This window comes from Helianthus annuus, chromosome 11 (genome assembly GCF_002127325.2).
Source record: "Helianthus annuus cultivar XRQ/B chromosome 11, HanXRQr2.0-SUNRISE, whole genome shotgun sequence".
NCBI lineage: Eukaryota > Viridiplantae > Streptophyta > Magnoliopsida > Asterales > Asteraceae > Helianthus > Helianthus annuus.
In genome coordinates, this window is record NC_035443.2 from 173,410,364 (window position 1) to 173,417,251 (window position 6,888).

The 6,888-nt window shown below is 33.5% G+C and overlaps 1 long non-coding RNA gene across 7 annotated transcripts; it reads left to right on the top strand.

Moving 5' to 3' along the window:
• The first annotated feature begins 270 nt into the window (after positions 1–270).
• Positions 271–3,232, top strand: LOC110891084. Of its 7 annotated transcripts, none has more exons than XR_002564997.2 (7): positions 271–644; positions 833–1,240; positions 1,624–1,669; positions 1,847–1,950; positions 2,026–2,404; positions 2,504–2,620; positions 2,733–3,232. It is a non-coding gene; the product is annotated as an uncharacterized LOC110891084 (long non-coding RNA). The 7 variants fall into 7 exon arrangements; XR_002564999.2 differs by having other exon boundaries at positions 271–566; positions 2,475–2,620; XR_002564996.2 differs by having other exon boundaries at positions 273–566; positions 2,030–2,404.
• Positions 3,233–6,888: the final 3,656 nt, after the last annotated feature.

Here is a 6,888-nt window from a genome sequence, read left to right on the forward strand (position 1 = left end):
ACAATAAGGGATTAAAGTTTGAGTGCTACTCTCTGGCCATCTATCTTTATCCTTTGTCGCGTTCGCCAAATTTATTTGTGTTCGTTTGTGTTCGTGAACCGTTCGCGAACACGCTCATTTCCTTAATGAACGAACACGAACATAAAATCTCGTTCGGTAAGTGTTCGTGAACCATTCGTGAACACATTTATTTCCTTAACGAACGAACACGAACAAGGCCTTGTTCGTGTTCGTTCGGTTCGTTTACAGCCCTAATTATATATTCTTATGTTCCCATTAAAGTCAATGGGAACATTGTGCAATATGAGCCATTGGATGAAAATGAGATTAAATCCTAGCCGTTATAATTAGGAAAAACCTTCTAGAAGGAGAGGTTTTTTTTGGTTAATTTTGACCAAAGAAGGCCGTTTGCAGCAGTTAAGGGTTTCCTATCTTCCGGGGATTCAGTTCGCGTTGGTTTTAGACGACGCTCCATGTTGTCCACTTCCCGTAATTTAGCTGCAGTTGAAGACGGTTTTTGGGTTTGTACAAGAATGCAGTTGTTAAAAGAGTGGGTATAAAACTAGGTATGAAACCTTTTCTTGCGTTCTTCTTCCTCTCTTCTCCCAGACTCCAGCATAAATACGATTCACTGGTTTAAATCGGTAATTTCTATGCTTCTGAAGAAAAATAGAAGGATGAGTATAAAGCGATGCCGGAGTTTCATACGGTTATCATTATCCCCAATTAACCATCCGCTATATATTCGAATCCTCTGTTAATAACGATTGTTTTCTTCCGGAATTCTTTGAAATAAGAGGAATTAACTAGGTTTTCTTTTGGTTATTTGCAGATCGGTATGAACAACATCGAAAGTTTTTAGAGTTTTTTCATCAAAATCTACAGTAAAACGAGGAGATTCAAACAGGGCTGTGTTGTACTTGGCTGGTAGTAATACGACGAACTGGTGGTATGTTCGATGCCCTTTTCATCACTGCCGACTTTGGTTTTTCGGTTGCCCCTCATCCCTCCCGGGTCTATTGAGCACAGATTCGTGTAAAAAATCCTTTGGATGCTGTAATTGAAGGGCGAAATTGAAGCGTAACAGGTGATGAGTTTCTGGGTTTAAGTTTTTATGAACCGGGAAAAGCTTTATAGTCTGCAAACAGTTTCTGTTCTCGTGAATTAGAGAAAATAGGCGAAGAACTTCACTTCACGTATCAAGCAATTTGTTTTCAATTTGGAACATTAAGCCATTAAGGTATAATTCTATTTAAATTTTATGATTCTTTTTCACTATTGATTTTAGTGTTGTTTCTTAATACCACTAACATTTGATTATTTGTAACTTATATTTTTATTGCATCTTTAATCAGTTTTATGCTTTACATTAACATGAGCACTTTTGGTTTAAAGGTATATGTTAATTAACGCGCACATCCGACATTTTATAATCTGAGTTGTGTAGCAACCAAACTGTTCTATTGTTCTTGAAAATCAACGATATATATATGTTTATTCTACTATTTTTTTTTGTTTTATTCACTGGGTATCTATGAATTCTTCATTGTTGGGTGTTGTGTTGTTAATACTTATGTCTAAGACCTTCCATCTTGCTTATAATATGTGTTTTTGTGCCCTCAGGTTCTGTTCATCATATAAAGATAGACCACTATTCATCAATCTACAAGTACTCACTCATCTTTTAACCATTATTTTCGCTTATAATCTGTGTTTGTTTCTACTGAACCACATAAACTTTTTTGGCTGAGAAAGTTATCTCCGTTACATGAGAAGTCTAAAAGAGAAAATGAAAATGATATATAGGCTACACCACAATATCGTTTAATGTTATTTACTTTAACAGATTTCGGACTAAAAGAACGAAGGTTGGAAGGAGAAGAATACATCTCCATAGTGGACGAATTGATGGAAGCCCTTCATACACGTTGTCCAAAAGCTCTTATCTAGGTTCGTTTTTTTATGAGTTTAAATTTTGTATATTTGTTTCGTATGAAATTTTTTTAAGTTGCCATGTTGAACCAGTTAGAAGATTTACAATCCAAGTGGGCTTTTGAGATTCTTCAAAGATACATAAAGAAGTACAAGTCCATTACTAAATTTTCACCAAGATTTGATCTTTTTTTGTTCTGCATGTTTTAATTTGCAATTGAAATAAAGGATTGCCATGTTTTAATATGGTTATTTAATAATTTTTGTATTTGATGTGATGTGTTCTAGGTGTCTGATGAAATGTTAGATATGTTCAAATGGAGCAATTGTTTAAATTCTCTTTGTTTTATTTTTTTACGGTTAATTGCCTCTTTTCTACTAATAACTTGTACGCTTGTACACAATTTGAGCATATGTAGAATGCATCAGCAGTAGAGTATGTCTTTCGATAGTGTCTCGCCTGGCTATTAAGGTAACCCCCATATCTAATATTCATGAGTTTTAGTGTGACTGTCCCGCTAACAAGTGTGACCGAGTTTTAGTGTTATTTTGCATTCGATCTCACCCTTAGAATGCCTCACTGCCGCTCAATGGCAAATTGACTGGAATGGCTTTCGGTGTACCAACCGTGGATGTCTCATTTGTGGACTTAACCGTGAGAATTGAGAAGGCGGCTACTTATGAGCAGGTCAAGGCTGCCATCATATATATTAATTTGCTGTATATTATTAATTTTTTTTTTCTACTAACTCTGCCAATGTTCTAAATTAACTTTGGAGTGCATTTTTGTTGTAATTTAGGGAGTAATGAGAAGGCAAACTGAAGGGTATTTTGGGATATGTGTGGTGGACGGTATGTGTGTGGGTGAAGATCCCGGTCCCGGATGCATCTACTTTGGTCGACCAGATGATTAAGTATAGTCGTTTGAGTCTGGATATGGCAGGGAACGAAGGTGGGTCATACACGCAATCTTCCTTCTAATCCGACGGAGGATTTAGAACAGCCGCAATGAGAGGGTGTTCAACCGGAATTATAAAATGACCTCTGCAGTGGTGGATGAGATAAAAGAGTCCTGGTGGGCGACTAAAATGCTCAGAATCGGAAGTATCAGGTCGACTAACTGGGCAGCTTCAGTGGGCTCGATTTTGGCTAGGCTTTGTTGTCAGTTAGTTTTGGGGCCTTTCTGTTGTATTGTTTTTTTCTTTTTGCTTTGTCTCTTCAACTGTCATGAGTTCAAACTCGATAAGTGACAAATTGTTGCCTTTCTTAATAGAAAAATCAGCTGGTTCTGTTACTTCAACACGATCCCATTTGTCAACCGCAAGTCTCATTAACCCTTTGTACATGTCGATTTTTGAATTTCGCAAAATTATAGGACTGCCCTCCATAGCTTCCACTGAGAAATTTGCATATTCTGTGAGTTTAATGGTAGAATAAATTCCTCTTTTTATACGGCTTTAATATATTTACATGAATTTGGATAGCAGTCTTTCAAATCATATCCAAGTAGTTGTAATAACTAAAAATGTATTTTTTATATTTCAAATCATTTCAAGTAGTAATAACTAAAGGTGTATTTTGTATATATTTATAAACATGCAATGAACTGTTAAAAGTGTTGAAACAAGCTTTGGCAAGTTTTTTTTTTCTTCATACTTTTGTGATCGGAATACCAAAACTTTATTTATTTATGAGTATAAAACACTTACTTTTTCTTTGTTATTTAGACAAACGATTTTCGTTTTCATCCCAAAACAATTAATATAATTTTACGATGACATGAATTAGGGGTATTTACATACATTTAACTTTTTTTCATCATGATCACTTGATCTAAATATGTTTAGAATAAAAAAAAAACATCTGTCATTATGATATCAAAATAAAATCCCGTCCACCGGACGGGTATAGAACTAGTTATACATATTGTGACATTAATATTTCAGTAATTTAACATCTTTGTCTCTATATTTAATTATCCTTATTCGTATTATAAAAATGTTATTTTCTTCAAAATTATGATAAGTGTTTAGAATCGGGATTGGATTACTGTTTTAGAATCACCAAACATTAATTGCACACAAAACTATTGCTCAGTTGAAAAAAAAAATGTTTTAAAAATGAACATAATAAAATTAGAACTTTTATTTCAGTGTTCATTTTCTTAAATGATATCTAAATAACCAAATATTAATTGCATAGAAAACTATTGGCAGTTGAAAAAAAATATTTTAAAAATGAACATAATAAAATTAGAACTGTTATTTCAATGTTTAGTTTCTTAAAGAAATATCTTGATTGCCGTATATAACCAGTGTATTCAACCTATTTAACGAGTTTACTCAACATATGTAGTATACGGATTTTTTTATTGATATATAAGAAGTTTCCAATAAAAATTAAGCTATTTTAATTTGAACTACTCGTCAGCATAGCCTCATTTCGTTACGTTTGCTCTCTGACGAATTCAAAGTACTTTTGTCAACCACATTAAAATAATCAGGGACTCCACCTAACGATCGAGGAAAGATTAGCAGAGTAATGAAAGACTATATTCTATTGCAAGTTGGTTAATTTTAAATAACTAAAAACGAACCCTTCAAAATTATGAAATCAAGACTTTTGAGCTGTCGGTATATCACAAAAAATTACCATAGTTATGAAAATGAAATTTGTAAATCCAAATGGTGACGTGCACAATTATTAAGAACATGAATGGTAATATATTATAGAAGATTAATTAAATCAAAGTGCTTCTAGCCTATTAAGATATTGGATTAGTAACCCAATTCAAGTGGTGAGGATTCAAGCCTCGTTGAAGACAAATTGTGTAAAATTTAGGAGTAGGTGTAGTGGGTGTCTGTATTTGACATTAAAAAAACGTTAATTACACTCGATCATCTTCTATGTAGTTTGTTTTAAACGTCAAACAAAGCCCAACCACTCAGGTATACCCATTGTCAAAAGGCCACCCACGCCCTCGATCGTAGACAGCGCTAGTGAACCGATCCGTCACAAATCCAGAGGAAACGCAACGTCCGGAGACCCACTGTGGTAAAACCCTAGCTCACGCATGACATTTTGTCACGAACGAGACTATAACCGGCGAACTCTCACAAACAAAGTCACCAGGGCACCGCTAGAGCACCGCCCTTTGTCACGACAAGCCTTTAGAGATTTGATAAAATTGACTTATTTCTTTTTGTTGGCCGTATTTCCATTTGCTAAAGGGCGAGCAAGTAAAATCAAGTCTTGTAGATGCATTTTATGTCTATAGCCTGTAGGTTAATAGGTGGTTAGGAGTTTTGGTATCAAAAGCATTTGTAATGGTTTAATTATGAAGTTTTGGGAGTTATGGCCAAAGAATTAGGCTAATTGTTTACAAGGGAAAAAATTAGGTTTAATGTGTGGCTAACTGCTATCAATAGCCTAATCCTTTGCACATTTAATAACTTTCCCACACTTCTTCTCCATATTTAAATTTCTTCTATGTGTTTGTCTTAGATCTCACGTTTTATAAAAAAACAGATCATGTTTATTTCATTTGAACTTGTGATTTGATTTAGGTAACGATTCAGATTCCGCATGATGCGGTCCATTGTTTACACATAACGGATTGTAGATCTAGAGCCAATATGTGGAACTACAAATGGTACCAGTGTGCACAATTCTACTATGTGTACAAATCATCTACAAGCAATTTGTGTAAAATCAAAATGGTTTAAAATTTATTTGGTGGGTTTTGATACTGTATTTGAATATATATATATATATATATATATATATATATATATATATATATATACATATATATATATATATATATGTATATATATATCAAATTGTGTTGTTTTTTTTTTTGACAAATTGAATTAGATAGGATGTTTGTGTGTATATTCTAGAGCTTCTAGGTTACATCCACATATATATTGAGTCAGTTTGGTGAGATTTGAGGTTTGATTTTATCCATTGTGTTCGATTGCTAGAATTCATTAGCGATTGAATTCTCCACGTTTACAGTTGCCCAACGATTGTAAAAGTTCATTTGGTTATTACTAAGTGACTGAGTGGTGAGTGTATAGTGATCTTGGGTCATCGTTTAGATTAGTCTAACGATTGTGAGTTATCTTTAGCAATTCAATCAAGTTAACTTAAAATATTCAAGTCTGCATGTTTGTGAATTCTTAGCGGTTGAGTGTGTTGTTTTCAAACGATCAAGTCATATTGTTTAGCAATTAAGTTTGTCATTTCTAACGATTAAATCCTAATGTTCAGTCAGCATGATCGTTTGTCTAGTTGTTAGTGATTGGGTGTTTGTGTTTTAAAACAATTTAGTCTAATCGTTTTGTTTGGTTTTAGTCATTCAGAATTTTAATTCTAAACAATCAAGTCAGTTCGCTTGGGTGTCTTTTTAAACAATTTCACTTAATCATTTGTTTGTATGTTTAGCAATTGAGCTTGGGTGATTTAAACGATTGAGGCTATTAGTAGCGATTTGAGTTATCCTTTGTTCTTCATCAAACGACAGTTTGAAAAACAAGGCCTTATTCCTAATTGTTTACAATCTTCACGATTGATCTGATTATTTGGAATTTTGTTTTATCGATTGAAGATATTGTTTGAATTTTGGAAAACCATTTATTGTTGATTGATCAAGATGTCGACTATGAACGAAGCTTACATGGCGGGTCATAATAGTGTCCGATAATGATTAACTATAATAATGAAATCAGAACGAACAGTAAAGCTCCCAAGTTGTTGAAAACAGAAGATTATCTGTTTTAGGAAAAATGTTTTCTGTCGCATATTAACATTTTGGATACTAGTCTTCTTAAGCCACAAGAAATTGTTGCCTTACTTATACTACTTGGCATTTAATATTCTAATTTGATTATGAAGCTTGGAATTTGTCTTTCAAATATTCGAGTTCAATTCGAAATCCAAACTATATACAAA